At 35.8% G+C, this 16,798-nt stretch overlaps 1 long non-coding RNA gene across 2 annotated transcripts in view; it reads left to right on the top strand.

Annotated features, from left to right (window-relative positions):
- LOC124992651 (uncharacterized) overlaps window positions 1–16,798 on the top strand; it is a 50,228-nt gene that overhangs the window by 22,479 nt on the left and 10,951 nt on the right. For both annotated transcript variants that reach the window (XR_007110163.1, XR_007110162.1), the window contains one exon: window positions 9,361–9,456. This is a non-coding gene — a long non-coding RNA (uncharacterized LOC124992651). The remainder of the gene's footprint in view (window positions 1–9,360; window positions 9,457–16,798) is intronic.

Below are 16,798 nucleotides of genomic sequence, written 5' to 3'. Positions count from 1 at the left end.
GTTGTATCTGAAAAGAGCGACCTGAGACCTTGTCATATCTGTGAGATTGTTTGAAGTGAATAAAAGGCTAACAAATGTTAATGCATTGATGACATTGTAATTTGAATAAGTTATAGCTCAATTGTTCTAAGAGTGCCTTTTGTATAGTGGTACTTAAAATGGCAAGCAATATTGTGAACTTTTTACAGAAAGTGTAAAATGTTGTTCATATGATCTTCAGGATAGGTACTTTTCCAATGTCTGATATGCTGCCTCCTGTTTAGTTACACTTACATTCAATTTGTTGTACTTTAGCTTTATAAGGTTATTCAAAATATTGAATATCTGTGTACATATATCGAAGCTCCTCTAATGTGTTAAAACTAATCATTAGAACTTCCGATGATAAAATAATAATGATGATGACAGGAAAAGCAAAATGTTTGAAAGAAATAGGAGAAATAATTTATGGATGTAGGTTTCTTCATATTCAGTTTGCTACTTTGCAGTGGGAAGGGGCTGGGTATGTTTCTTCAGGGAGCTGGTCCTTACTAACATAATGATAACTAGTAGATTGATCTGGACTTTTAAACCTAGGAATTACTCTCTGCTATGCAAGCCACCAGCCAAAAAGAAATAATATGAGCATTACTCAGTATCAGCAGACTCTATCTATGCCTCCTTATCTAATTATAATCCTTATTAGCATATTACTTTTCCCCAAAGCTAGAGTGGGATAAGAAATAGGAAAAAGGGAGGAGGGTGACTAATGAACCATAAAAGTGTCTTTATGGTTTAGTCAAATAAAATCTAACCTGATAACAAAAAATTTAAGGTTTGAGATCTTTGGGGAACACTGTCATTGAAACACATGGCTTATAGTGACACTATGTATCATGAGAGAGAATTACTGGGATAAAAAAGCAGATGAGAATGAATTATTTTAAAATCACCTTAGAAAAAAGAAAAAAGATTAGAGAAAGAGAAGTTCATGACTTTTAAAAAGTCACCTTAAAATAAACTAACTTGCTTGTAGAAATACCACCTATCTATTTAACATCAACACATTGGTCCAGTAGACAATACTCCCCCTGAAACAGAGGGTTTTTTTTTTTTTTTTTTTTTTTTTTTTTTTAGGATCAGTAAAGAAACCAGACTAAAATAAATTTATACACACGGTAGAGATTTAATGGTGATAAACTGAATATCAAGTTTGATTTGGGCCAGAAGGAAATAAATTATTTAAATTATTGATTCAATAATCAAATAATGATTGGGTTAACATAAAGTATATAAAACATAGTGATGATAAAAATAAAAATGACTATAATGAGATGTTTATTTTCTTAATTTCAAAATAAGTGGGAATGTTAAACTATAAAAGTGCAATTTTTAAAACTTATACTGATTTTTGTCCATAAAATATAGATATTCACTTATCTGCATCTGTGCAAATAAAGACTGGTCCTGGGGAAGGTGAATAGGCAAACCAGACAATGTAGCAAATCAAGTCAGGAAAGAATGGTCAACACAGGTGGTCATTCATACCACCAGGTGAGGGAAGGATTCAATTCTTAGGAAGGACTGTACAGACTCGAACAAAATCACAATTCTCAAAGATGAAACTCCTGAATAAATATCACTATTTTTGAAAGATATTAATAAAAATTGGTGAAGTAAATAATGAACTGATGTGAACATCATTTGAGCAGCTGTTGAAAGTTGTGGCAGTGTCCTGTTGTGTCACAGAAATAAGTAAAAGTAGTTGCCACTTTAGTGCTTTGGTTTGGTTAGTGAGGAAGATAGCTGATTATATGAGGTATAGTGGGAAGCTGTCTTTATCATAGCAGCAGCTTTGAATTTTCTTAGAGTGCAGTACTTAGAAAAGATCATGTGAACAAGGATCAGTATGTTATGTCATTTATAAAAATTTACTCAAGTCCTGGCACATAATAGATATACAATGTCTAATTCTCTTCTCTTTATGAGATACAGTCATCCCTGGGTATCCCCAGGTAATTGGTTACGGGAACCCTCTGTAGATAGCAAAATGTTCACTTTCCTCAGATAAATGGCATAATATGTGCATATCCTGTGCACATTCTCCTAGATTATCTCTACCTTACTTATTTTACCTAATACAAGGCAAATTTTATGTAAATAATTGTTATACTGTGTTGTTTAAGGAATACTGACAGAAGAAAAAGTCTGTACATATTCAGTAAAAACACAATATTTTAAACTATTTTCAATGTGTGGTACGTTGACCCTGAGGATGAAGAACTTGATAGGAAAGGCTGACTGTAGACAGACATATGTGTATGTGTCTAGGTGTATGTATATATATGTGTATGTGTTTGTATATATATGTGTGTGTATATAAATATTCACATACATATATGGATAAATATATATATGTATATATCCATATCCATATCCATATCCATACATTTCCAAGCATGTCATCGAATCTTATAATCCATAAATTTCCTCATAAAACAAATCATTACAATTGCTTGTTCTTAGTACCTTTTCCAAAAATCAAATATTTGGCCATTTTTGAGGCACCTATAATATAATTAGAAATCATGAGTGAAAATGCTTAGTGATTCTCCCAGGAAGGATTCAGGGATTCACTTTAAAGTTAACATTGCTTGTATTGTGTTTTCAAAGTGTTTTCTTGCCTCTGTAGGATTTTATATAATCTGAAGTGCAGGTAAAAAAGGAAAAATAATGACCTAACAGCAAAATGGCATTAAAGCTTAGCTCCATTACATTACTTAAGGTTCCTCTAAGAATAATAGGCACCAAAATAGTACAAAACTACCTCGACATTAAGGGATCATACAATATTCATTACTCTGGCTAAAATAATGCATAATGGAAGCATTCAGCACTTTTTACACCACTACACTTTCAGTTTGGCTGATAGCTTTGAGCCATTGCTTATGCAAGTGTACCAACTTTGAAGTAGATTACATGTATTACTAAACCATTATCTGTGTATCTGTATAAGCCACCCATTTTTGTAAGATCTACTAGCATTGGGCTTAGATATTTCGTTGGGCTTAGATATTAACCATTTTGAGTCCTAATCCATGTCATTCTTTGAAATATCAAGATATGGTGCCCTTTTACTTTCAAAACAAAGAAATGAATTAGGAAAATGACCATATTATTGACATTCTTTGGATCACTAAAGAGCAACCAGGGCATATCTTCAAATGTCATCTGATAACAAACATAGGAGAAAAAATTCTCCAAATAACTTGATCCTTGTTTCTCTAATATATAATAAAAGAAAGAAAATAATAGAAGAAACAAGCACAATGAAATGCATTAAACCATGTTGCTACCTTGTATTAAAAAAGTCACACAGAAAGTATTGATGACTATCTTCCTTAAAATAAAAAAGTTCATAAAATTAACTAACACAGATATTATATTTTGTCACTTTTAAGTAAACTTCTTTAATAACTACAGAAACCCTAAAGCTTTAAACTGTGCTTTGAATAGGGTCTAGCATATCGAATACACCTGGATCTGGATCCTACTTCTCAGTGGGGCAACACAAAGAGGGTTCTGATCTGGCTTTTAAGTTTTTTAACTTAATGTAGCCCACACTTCCTCTGAACATTGTGAAATGGAAGCAGAAGTAATTAAAATGAAGAGCAGACATTTCTTGGCCAAACCAGCAGAATAAGTAAGACTATGTGGAAATGCTGGTGATACCAATAACCAACAGCACTTAGAAAAAAGGACCACTAGTAGGGTGCACAGCAGTTGAGATCGGTCATCTTAAGATCAAAATCTGTGAATATGAACTTCTCTCTGTTTAAGCTACTTGTCTTATCAAGGCTGGGTTAGCTCCTTTTTAAAATTTGGTTAAATCTGTCTATGGCTAAGAAAACCAAAAATTTTAAGTACGTACAATGTAATATTCAAGGACAAATTAAACTAGGGGAGACTTTTGTTCTCAATTTCAAAGAAAAAAAAGTAGGTCAATTCAAGCAAAGGAGCATATGGAGAAAAAAAAATTACCAGAAATTAACAATGAGACGTATTAAGTTTAGCTGTTTTTCTGGTGACAGGATGAGTTGGACTCTAGTAAGTGCTATAGGAGTAATTGCAAAATTTTGCCTTCCATTCATTTTATGTACAAAGTCATATAGATAACTTTCCAAGGAAAGGATAGTAAAAATGTGATTTTTTGTTGTTGTTGTTGTTGTTATTGGAGATAGAACCCAGGGGCAATTTACACAGAGCTATATCCCAGCCCTTATATTTTTTATTTTGAGACAGGGTCTCACTAATTTACTTAGGGTCTCACTAATTTACTCAGTCTGGCCTTGCATTTGCAAACCTCCTCTATCAGCCTCCCAAGCCACTGGAATTATAGGCAGGCACTACTGTGCTTGACTATGATATGTATTTTTTAATACAATGCCAAAATTTCTGACAAGATGATACTCTTCAATCCTAAATTTTTCCTTCTTTTATTACAAAGTTAATATCAGATCCTAGACTTCTACAAAACTAAATTTGTGTTTATTCAAAAAACCTCAAAGTCATGGCTGATAATATGCAATATAATCATTCACATATAATGGAATAAACCAATACCAAATTGTGTAAAGGATCCTTCAAAGACTTCATGAGAGCTACTTCATGATAATATCAAAATATGAAGTATGAAAATCTCGGCTGAATTCAATTGAAACATGCAGATATGTGTATTGAGCAAACACTTAGTCACTCCTTTCTACATACTAACCGTTATACTCACAACTCTGCAAAACTGTACATCACAAAATAACATGGGTCTCTAGAGTTTAACTTGAAATATCCAATCTTCAAGTATGAAATCAATGAATGCTGTGGTCCACTGTAAAGTTTTATATTCCAGAGAATTTTTATAAATATCCATTTTGCATATTAAATTAGTTTCTAATCAAATTAAACATTCTTTGGAAGATCTTATACTACAGAGCAAAACATTAATTTTTGAAAAATTACTTCCTAGAAGGGAGGTGGAGAAAGCACTGATATTAGTATAATGTTTATTGAGATAATGTAATACGATCATCTGCATAGAAATGTATTTTACTTCTTCATTCACAACTTTGTACAGTTAACACACACACACACACACACAGATAAACATATGCATATATGTGGTGTTCTGTATATTCTTCTGAAGCGATTTTTATTAAATCTATCCTGAAGATGTTTTCTTTACCACAGATGATTGTTTCTGTCTGTATTTTCTCCTAGGTTGAGAAAGGAATCTTAATAATACCGAGTATTATTATTTAGTTGGCTCAAATCATTTATCCCAGCTAGTTGGCAATCATATCATAAATTATTAAAATTAAAAATAACACTTGATCCCCTTCTTCCCATGCAAGCGATCATAACTGCAACGTTTCAGTTAGTTTTCTAGTCTCTGTTTGAACATATTGAGTTTCTTTTTGAGAAAAATGCTCTACTTTGTGAAGTCTAGAAGTCTTAGATTAAATCTTCAAGCTGCCAAGCTCTGACCCTTTTACTCTTGAGATAAAAGTGTGGTAGAGGTAACTACTAAGATCTTGCCTGACTGATTTCATGAATATCTCAGTCTCTGAAATTCAGAGAATCCATTCAAATCTTCTATCCATCTTGCCGTTTAGAAAGTTCTTCCTGTAGTCCAGAAATTTATCTGTCTATAATTTTAGCATCCCCCCTCAGTTTTAGACTTCAGAGTCTCAGTTGGAATCTGAATCCTCACACTGCTCAGGAACATGTTCTAAATTCTAACACTCTTTACAAGCAAAGGCATTCTTATTTATGTGTAACTTGATATTCTTTTGATGAAAGTGAAGTCAATCTTTGGCTCTCTTCTTAAAGAATCTAAAACAAAAGGGCCATCAAATACACTCTCTGCTGGATTGCCCAAACTATTATGTATGATGGAGTAAACTCCCATCAGTAGGCATGGAGATCACCTGGAATGTCCAGATGGTTCCTCGGAATGGAGGTTTTCAAAAGACCATTGCTAGACATATGTGTCTGGTTAAATGTTTAACCTTCATGGTCTTTAATCATGTAGCATTATGTGAAATGCCACTGACTGAATGGCTTGATGGAGTGCTTTGAGGCTGTAGAGTTTCCAGTCTCCTGACCACCACCAGAAGCCTCGCAGCCACTGGGAACATGGTCCCTACAGTCTGAATGGCTTGTTCCAATAGGTCTATGAGAAAAGGGGACAGATGGGAGTCAGCCTTCATGTTGTGTTGCATGGGCATAACCAGTGTGGTGATCCCACAAATGTGCAGAGTATCAGTGTTAGAAAGGACAAGGAGTACCACTAGGACAGGAGAGATATCAGAAGCAGAGTCATTCTGTTCCAGTTCTTCCCTTAACACTGATGATCTCAAAAAAATTTTTTATAATTTTCTGAGGGTAAAAATTATATCAATATCATGTCATGAAAATTCACACATCATCAGTACTTATGAAAACAATGAGGATGAAAAATCTGTGATTGTTCATGTCAGAGGCAACAGTATTATATGGGAAGCAAGGTTACCATAGGAGACATTTGAATCAGCCTCTCTGAGATGTAGTTCGGTCTACCCCTGTAAGCTGGAGCAAGGGACTGAACTTCTCTGAACTTCAGTATACTCATCTGTAAAGTGAGCATAATTTCAGAACTGCAGAGAGAATTAGAGAAGTCGCATAGAAGACTTATTACAGTGCAAGAAACTTAGTAAACAATAAAGGGAAGCTATTATTAATTATTAGGAAAATAATCATTCTGTGCTTGTGAGGAATTTTGCTGTAGCAGCAGAACATGACCTAGGACCCTTCTGTGTGTGTAACTGACTTTTCCTGTACAGGGTGATGATTTGGGTCATTTCAGTGTTTATCTGACATGAAGTATTTCTGGCTCTGATTTATTTTTTTTAAATGTTGGTCACCAAATATCCCTGTGATACTTTTGAGGAGGACAGGCTTGATGGAAACATCTCCTGCTTTCTGTTTCAAGTCATTATTCTACCTAAGTAGAAGCATATGAGCCCTTTCTTGAATTTATTGGGGGTCAGCTTCTTCGTTGTTGTTGCTGAGACTCTGGGAAGGGAGAGATACATGGAGCAGCGCTGGCCAATTTGGCAGCATGCTTTTTCAGTCCACTTGGCTGTGCACAGTATTCTGTCTGAGTTTGGGAAGATCCGTCTGCTTTTTTCTTTTGTAGAGAGGCTATGAGAAAAGAGGCAATGGATTTGCCTTATACAACAGCCTGGAAAAATAGGCCATGGCCTAACAAATAATGAGAGTTACATGGCCTCCTTCCAGAGAATTGCTGGCTGGAGACTGGAGGACAGGTTGAGACGCCTTCTGATAGATTTTGCACTAATTGTCTTCTTCCCTAAAAGAAGTCTGTTTAAAATAACAGGCAGGGAGTAGGTGGAGAAGATGCCAATCCTGATATAGTATGAGATTCTTTAAAGAAGGATCAATATTATGCAGATTTTAAGGTCACAGGTCAAGGCATACGCCCAAAGCATAACAGTAAATCATGGAATTCTCATATGTGGCAGTGAAGTGTGGTAGGGTGTGGGTTGCCCAGGGACAAATGCTCCTCATTTGAGTCTGGCCTAAACTTTCTCCTCATCATAGAACCTTAAATGACCATATAATATTCTGTTTGGTTATGTTTGTCTATGCAAAACCATTTGTTCTTGTGGGGTCTGTGCGTTCCAGATTGCTTGGATATTTTGTTCTTTGTTGTTTTCTTTTTCAGTGAGGAAGCCTCAGGCATGAAACTGACCGGGTGTTTCTTGTCTAGCACTCGGTCCACCTCTACACACACACACACACACACACACACACACACACACACCATTTTGGTTGCCTTTCCAAGCAATGCCATCTCTATTGGATACTCTTTGTCACCTTGGTTGAGAATTTGAGGAATGGGAGAAGCCGGAATATCATCAATCTCGAGAGGGGCTGAAATGATGACTCAGCATCTACACCAAGAATATTGCTCTGAGAAAGAGCCAGTCCCCTTGTTCCTACTAGCAACTAGGATTTCTGTGTTCCTTTGTACATCCTCCACTTAACTCCTTGACTGCCTGTGTTGATCGTGATGGCCATGGACAGACTCGCCATCTCTTCATCTCCGAATAATGTTCCCCAAGCTGCTTTATGGGGCTATTCATAGATAAGAGCAATAATGAGCCCAGCAGCATTGCTTCCTTTTCTGTATTCTGTGACACTCTCATCTCAGCCGACTGCGTCTGGCAGCCGCACAATGAAGCCCTGCGTGTGTCAGAGAGATGGATGGTATCTGCAGTGTCTGCTGCTCAGCACCGACTCTCTGAGCTCCCGCTGAACTTACCTCGGGGATGTTGGCTTCTATGCCATTGAATTAGAAAGGCACCCTCCTCCCCTAAGAAATGTCTTATTTGCTCTCAGTACAGGATACCTTAATGGAAATAATGACACACATTAGATATTTGATGGATAGCACATTGTACTTTCATCCTCCCTATTCCCGACTATAGAACTTTGTTTTTGTCTCATTGCTCTGTTGTTATTTTTTCAAAGCTAAAACAAAGAGATCAGTGGTGCAACTTGCAGTGTTTTATATGCTTTTAAAACTACATTTCTGTTTGAGAACCAAGACATTCTAAATCGGAATTGAAAAAAATAAATGAGGATCTTAAGGAGACTTTGTATTCTTATCAGGGAAGTAGCCAGTGAATTTTGAGAATGTCTGCTCTGATCTAAACTGGTTTTTGTTTCAGCATAAAATCAGTTCTAAATCATACACAAATGTGCCATGTGGGGCTTTGTGTGATGGGTTATTAATAAAGATCTCCATATTCTGAAGGTCATGCAGGCACATCTGAAACCAAAGAACTGACAAAAATGACTGTTTTCTAGGGCTGAGTCTATGGGCATCTAACCTGTGCCATTTCAGAGGACCCTGCCTGCACTGAGATGGGGCAGTTTAGTACTCTAATTGTCATCTGAAAGTTCTTAATAATCTGTGTCTAAGAAGATCCAAATATTCACTTTGTACTTGGCTCAGCAAATTTTGTAGGTAGTCCTCTTGCCAAGACTTTATCCGATGCTTTGTAAATAACAACTGGATTTGAGAATGGAGCTTTCTCCTCATTTCTGATGTGGGTACAATCAAGGCAGGTGTCAGAATGCCAAAGTGAGCATGAAACAGCCTGCCCACCCCATAGAAAGGGCTGTACTGGAGTGGTTGTGAGAAATTGTTCAATGTCGTAGATCCTTCAGTCATCTCGAGATATTAAAAAAAAAAAATTTAGAGAAAGGTTTTTGAAGATGCCTTAAAGACTATCCTTCCTCCCCCCCCCCCAACAGAAGATAAGGACACAAACGATTGGTGCCTGATTTATACCTGAGAATGCAACAAAGGACTGTGATTTAGATCCATCTCATACTTGGAAGATACAGAAGGTAAGACCAGGGATAAAATGAGGGAATTAAATGGAGATGATCTAGTGATAATGGATGGGAGTTAGTTATGGAACATCTGGAAGACAGCCTTGGAACTACCTTTGGGGTATGGAAGATACTCTGAGGCCTATCTTGGGGAATCTGGGGACATGAAGAGACCCCAGAGGAAGGATAGTCATCTTGTAATTAGCTGAGGTCAGACTCTTAAGATGCTGAAACAGATAAATTACCTAGGAACAAGAGAATCTTGAGATATTAGCTAAAGAAAATATTCAAGGGACCCGCCTAAAACAGTCATCTTAGTGAATTTGGGCAGCCATCATAAATAACCATAGACAGGATGGCTTCAACAACAAACATTTATTTCTAATAGTTGTGGAAGTTTCTCAAGTCCTAGTCTAAGACCTGAGCACCAGAGTAGTTAGATTCTCTGTTCTCTGATTTGTAGATGCCGTCTTCACATTCTCTTCTTGTCTGGTAGGCAGAGAACTATGGGCTCCTCATTTCTTTATATGGGCCCTAATCTGGTCATGGGAGTTATACCCTCATAATATCATCTGAACCTAATAACATCTTTAAGTTTCCACCTCCAAATATCATCAAATGTGGGATTAGGTTTTAACATAAAATGTGGGGGATATCCTAATATTTTGTATATAGCAGCAACTGTGGTGTCATCGGTAATTGTCTGTGTGGCTCTTCCAAAAGCTTTAATGTTCTTCTAGAAGCAGAACACTTGAAGTCACCTAGGGATTCCCACTCCTAACTCTGTCCAGCTTTGATCCTGAAGTGCAACTGAGGAATGAGTGAAGAGGGGAGTAGGTATAGGGACAGAGCATAGTTGTTGCACTACTGTAAATCTCAGTCTAAAATAGGTATCAGCTGGTTGAGGGGTTAAGTTGCATGCTCCATTGGTTTGGAGTTTCCACTTTTATATAAGACTAAACAGTCTGATGACTAGATTGAGCATGTGTTTTCAATTTAAAGTAATAGCTGGATCTCCTTTTACCTGCTAATGAAAGGAAAAGTAAGGGAAGCTGCCTGAGTGTTCCCTCCAGGGACAGCAGGTCATATCTCTCTCAATATCCCATCAGACTTTATTCAGTGATCACAGTGCATGCATATCATGCTTGTTGACATATTGGTTACATCTTTATTACTCATCCATTCTGCCCAATGTTTTGAACAAAGTAAAATTTTAAAATGACGGAAATGAGAAAAATAAGGAACAGAGAACTTGAGATTTTTAGCAAATTAATGAATTATAGAATTTGAATCCATGTTTGAAAGTTTCTTCAGATTTGTTCTCTTAATTACTAAACTGAGTCTCTCTCCTTAATTGGAAAAAAAATACTATTAAGTACTAACTCTGTACCAGGAATAGTGCTAATGGTTTCACATATATTATATTATTTATGCCTTACATAAATCATGAGTTAAGTTCTATTTCTGCAGCTATAAGAGGAAAATGAGGATTGCAGGGCTTCATTAACTAGTTAGTAAGTAGTCCAAAATCACAAGGGTAGCCTTTGTATGCCTGACCCCCAAACTTCTGCAATTCATTAAGAGAGAAGGTGTGATGGAGAGAAAATATGTGAGAAAGAGGGAGGGAAGGGAGGAAGGGAGAAAGGAAGGGGGAGGGAAAAAGAGACAGAAACAGAGAAAGACTGATTCTATCTGGTTTTCTTTCCAAGTCAGATCTTTGCTAAAACAAAGTATAAATGGTGGTCCTCATGTTAGTAAGTTTTTCATTGTTGTAATGAAAATATCTGACAGAACAACTTAGAGGAGAAAAGGTTTATATTGACTGATAATTCAGAGGTGTAGTCAGTGGTCAGCTGTCTGCACTGCAATGAGCCCAAGGTGAGGCAGAACATCATGGAAGAAGAGTCTCACGGAGCAAAGCTGCTCAGCTCTTGGCAGCCAGGAAACAGAGAGAAGGAGCAGTGCATCTTCTTCTTCCAACCATGCCAACCAGTCTACAGTTAACACCCACTACAGTAATTCTTTCAAATTATTAGTCCCTCAAATGGATTAATCCACTGATTAGGAAAAGGGTCTCATAATCTAATCATTTCACCTCTGAGCATTCCTTCATTGTCTTTCACATGACCTTTTGGGGAACAACTCATATCCAAACCATTACAGTCCTTCTGATTGTGTAGCCTAGAATAGGTAGCAAAATCAATATAATTATTAGCAAGACATGCTCCCTCTCTGTGTTCCATACATCTGGAAAGAGAAAAGTAATATTCATGACGACCTTATCCAATAATGAAAAGATCGACTACATGTTATTTACTCTATACAGAGTAAATTCCCTTTTCCAGAATATTTGGAGAAGGCTTCATGGCAATGGTGAGTCATTAATAATAATTTTATTTTAATAATTCAAAAAGTAGAAATAAAAGAATCTAGTTTAAGGATGGGCAACAAAAGCAAAATCATAGAACCTGGAATAGGTGTGACACAAAAAAGGAAAAGACAGGAAAAGAATCATCCTTTTAGAAAGAGTGCTGTTTGTTCATAGTGGAACACATTGTGGCTACATTACTTATACAAAGATCTGAAGTCAGGGGTGTGAATAGGCAGTGGTAGGAAATGAGAGTCCTTTGGAGATTTTCCCCCAAAATTTTAATGCACATTTTTGTTGAATTCACTGATACTGAACCCACAGATACAGAGGGCCAGCTGTATACATATATATTCCAGGCATGTATATATCTACAAACTAAGAGAAGAGCTAAAGCCCTGAAATAATGTTTTCATCATTGTACATTGAAGAATGCACACAAGTTCATAGTTCTATAAGCTAAAATAGGAGCAAAGGACATAGTAAATTTTAAATATCTGTAGTAACGTACAGAAAAAAAAACATTGTGATACTGGGGAGGAATGAAGTGGTGGTGGAATTAACAGTAAGTTAATCAGACTGTGTTTTCTTTGAAAACACGATATTGCTCTATGGAGAAAACTTTGTCTTTCCTTTTTTCCTCAATGTTTTAAAATCAGCACACAATTCTAGTTTGTTACCTCTGTACTCGCAGAATTGGGATAGTCAAAGAAAATCCCATGAATATGCTGAACACTGGCGGGTAAAGGACTTGTATTTAAAATTCCCTAACATTCTTCCTGGAATTTGGAACACTAAATTATCAATACCATTAAAAGTATTGAAAAATATCAGGATGCCATGGAATAAGGGAACAATGAGGCAAGGAGGGGACTTTTAACTTGCCCACCCTTTGTCTTACAGTACCTTGATAATAAGCTCTGATAAACTCTTGGAGGAAGGGTAGGGGTGGAGGAGGGAAGGGGAGCGAAGCATTGATGTGGTGCATTTACCAAATCTCTAACTGGCAATATCCATATCATGGTTTGTATCTGAACCGTTGGCAATGGAGGAAAGAATAACTTGAAATAGTGACAATAACAAAGTTTCTTAGTGAAATGAGTGTATCAGTTAGGTCTGGCATTTCAGTAAAGCTCCAGTTGTCCTTTCCTTTTACATCCACTTGTCTAGTGCCTCTGACATGAAGCAGAATCAACTCAGAAGGGGTGAAGTCAGGTTACCTAGGATCCCCGACAAATTTCTTTAAAGTTTGACTTATTCCTTTGAATGATTTCTTAAACATTGACCTTTCTGTTGAGGCATTTTCTATAACAGTAGGATGTCTTATTGAAGCACGCCTGTTGAGAGTCTTTGAATACTTTTCCCCCACACAGCTGCACAAGTCTACTTGGACTTTTGACCAGAAAAAACATTGTGATAATATTTTTTAATTCTCTCAGGAATATTTGATTTCAATTCTCATGAGTTATAATTTATTTGAAGTAACGAAAGAGAAATGTATCTCTACAATCAGATGTGAATTTGCATTCTCCCTTTCAAAAACACTTAGTTTGTTTGTTTGTTCCTATACCAGTTATCAGAGAGTGATATAACCCTGTGGATATAATGGTCACACAGTTGAATTTATATCTGGATTTATACCTGGAATAAAACATGCTGCTCTCACAAATGTGCCCCTGAATTGGTAAAAGATTCAGTCAATGATTGAGTTATGATCAGAGTTCTTAGAAATGTCAACTAGGCAGTTTTACTTGTGCTGAAATGATGTTTCTTTGTGAAAAACTTCTGATTGGTTGAAACATTGTGTTCAAAATATAGAATCTCATGAATATTACTTTTTATAATTTTTTTCCCAATTGAATTGAGTCAAGATGATTGGCATTATTTGAGAGACCTAACAGAGTCAATAATACACTTACCATTTATGTATGCTAAGTAGCTAGTGAGAAGAGAAAGGATAGAGGAGCAGAAGATGAAGCAATTAAAGCATAAATTGTTGTTATAAAAAAAAATCTTAGATGAATTCCAGACCTAACCAATATACTCATTTCACTAAAAAACTTTGTTATTGTCACTATTTCAAGTTATTCTTTGTATCTAAAAATACTTATGTCACTGACACTAACTGCTTTCACCAAAATGGTCTATATTTCTTTCATAATTCTTCAACCAAACGGAAATCACCTAAAAAGTTACAAGAATCAATGCTCATAGCATTCTGCAATATAATTCTCTTTCTATCATTCTTTCCCTTTTGTCATATTCTACTATTGTCCTAATTCCATGGATTATTGCTGATGCAATATTTATACTAATAGTCACTAGAAGTAGCTAATTATATGGTTCTTAACATAGAAGGAAAAATATCCTACACCACCCAAAATTATAATGGCAGAGATAAAACTTTAAAGATGATGTTCAGATTAAGATGTCATGCTAATATTATAAGATACTATTTTATATTTACTACACAGTATTGCATGCATATATATTATACATATAAATATACCATTTTATTGATTTGTTTGATTAAAACTTCATTGAGTGTTCACCACACACCCACATTCTGCTTGGTAATGGCATCATAATGATTATATGGAAAGTCTTAATCCTCTAAAATTTGTGTATTATTAATCAAGGCCAAGAAATCAAATGACTTGTCCAGGCTTTAGAACGAATGAGTATCTAAGGCATCCTTATTCCTAGCTCAGAGTTCTAGTCAAAATACTGGCATTTCTCAAATTATGTCCCACCATGGATAATTCACAAAAATAACTTTGTATAACCGACCAGCATGAGAGACATTTTAGATTGTGTCTTGTTCTGAGAAATCTAAAACATACATAAACACATTAAATATTCTAGAAGTGGGGGCTGGGGAGATAGCTCAGTTGGTAGAGTGCTTGCCTTGCAAGCTCAAGGCCCTGGGTTCAATCCCCCAGTACCGCCAAAAAAAAAAAAAAAAAAAAAAAAAATTCTAGAAGTACTTTATAAGGAGAATTTTTTAATTTAGTAAGTTTCAAACTGTTAACATCTCACCATCTGTAGCTTTTTAGTACTATGCACCACAGTCATGCATTCAAGGACTAAGCTCATGAGTACATTTGCTTAGTTGCTAAGTCAAAGCAATTCAAACCCAGTTGGCCTCCTCCCTGCCTGGTAGTTCTTTTGCTGAATTTGAGCTCATTATCATGATAGTTACGTATTGAGTAAATCTCAGAACAGCAAAGCACAGGTTATGGTTTGAATCTAGAGTGTTTTCTCAAAACTCATGTATTAAAAACATGATCCCCAATGCAGCAAGGTTCAGACATGGGGCTTTGATGACATGATTGGACAGTGAAGGCTCTGGTCTCATCTAGGCATTGATAGCTGGATGGACCTGGAAGGTAGGATTTGGTTGAAGGAAGTAGGCACTGGGCACATATCCTGGAAGGGATTATTCCACCCCTATCACCACCCCTTGTTCCCGCCTTCTCTTTGCTAACCTGCCAAGAGCTGAGGAACTTTCCTCTGCCACACCCTTCTGCCATGAGGCTGAAAGAAAAGAAGCAGGTTGACCATAAATTCAAAACTCTGAAATCACGAACCAAAATATTTTTTCTCCTCTAGGTTATTCTTGTCAGGTATAAGTGGTCAGAGTGACAAAATGCTGACTAACGTGGTATGCAAACTACCCTGCATTTTCCAATCTTCTTTGTCTCTTTGGAAAGGAAAAAGCTCTCTAAAAATTAGACTCAATATTTTGAATGTTTAATATGTTATAGGGAATTTGTTCTCCAAATATTACATAGTGGCACAGTATTTTATAACCACACCACCAACACTCAACCTTCTAGAAAGGATCTTCACAAACAGATTACTTTTTGGTTTCTTTGTCTTTTGGGTGACTGAGAGGGAACCAATGATTCCTGTGGTGCAGTACTATGCCTCACTGCACATAACTTTGTCCCCCACACCTACATGATATTGTTGCCATGTAGTCTTTATCAAAGCAGCCCCATGACAACCCATATCACAGTTTTGCTTAAAGATTGAAAAGTGCCATACCCTTTGAGTCTTGCTATAGCAATATTTCTATATAGTATAACATTTATTTGATTTATGAAATTGCTTAATTTCTATCAAAGATTACCTTAAATAGTGCTAATTAAACTATGGCACATGACCACACTGAATTCTTTAAGATTTCACATAAACCTTCAAAAAAAAAAAAAAAAACTTGAGAAAAAAATGTATTTATTGGACCTATTCAATATGCTATTTATTTGAAATATACTATGTGATCAAACACTATGAAATGCTCAGTATATTCAGTAACAGAAACTTAAGAGTGAACAATATAGAAAGGGAAACCTTAAAGTCTTGGAGTCCAAGGTTGAAGAGTATGCATTGGCCAGGAAGAAAAAGACCTAAATTTGTAGTTCAGGTCTGCTGCTGGCTAGGTAAACAATGTTGAGTAATTTTCTTAAAGATTTTAAATCCAAGTTCCCTTATTTGTTAAGAGTAAATATTAATATAATTTTGTTTACCTCAGAAATACTAAGAAAATAGTGTACTTATTTGAGACATTTTATAAGTTAAAAATTGTACTTTGAAAGTCACTGGTACTTGGTTAAATAAGGAAAAGCGAGCAGCTTCATTAAATTACTCCATGAAGTTATTTTATTTCTTGATTCCTGAAGAGATAAGGGGAAATTATTAGTCAAGGGGCATATATTAGGATGGGATATCCTTTGGTAGCCAGAGAAAAAAGACAAAAACTATGAACTATTTACACAATAGGAGTGTATTTCTTGTGCATGTTACATATCCTAAATCAGCAAAAGTCTCTGTTGCACATAATCCCTAAGGGCCTGGTCTGATGGCCAAAGTAAGCAAATAATGATTTTAGTGAAAAGAAATTGCTGTTAATAAATATATAAAATAAATTATGTAAAATATCATTTATGTTACCATTATATCATTTTAACAATGTAAATATTATAC

This window comes from Sciurus carolinensis, chromosome 9, assembly GCF_902686445.1.
Source record: "Sciurus carolinensis chromosome 9, mSciCar1.2, whole genome shotgun sequence".
Classification (NCBI taxonomy): Eukaryota; Metazoa; Chordata; class Mammalia; order Rodentia; family Sciuridae; genus Sciurus; species Sciurus carolinensis.
This window is presented reverse-complemented; position numbering and strand designations above follow the sequence as displayed.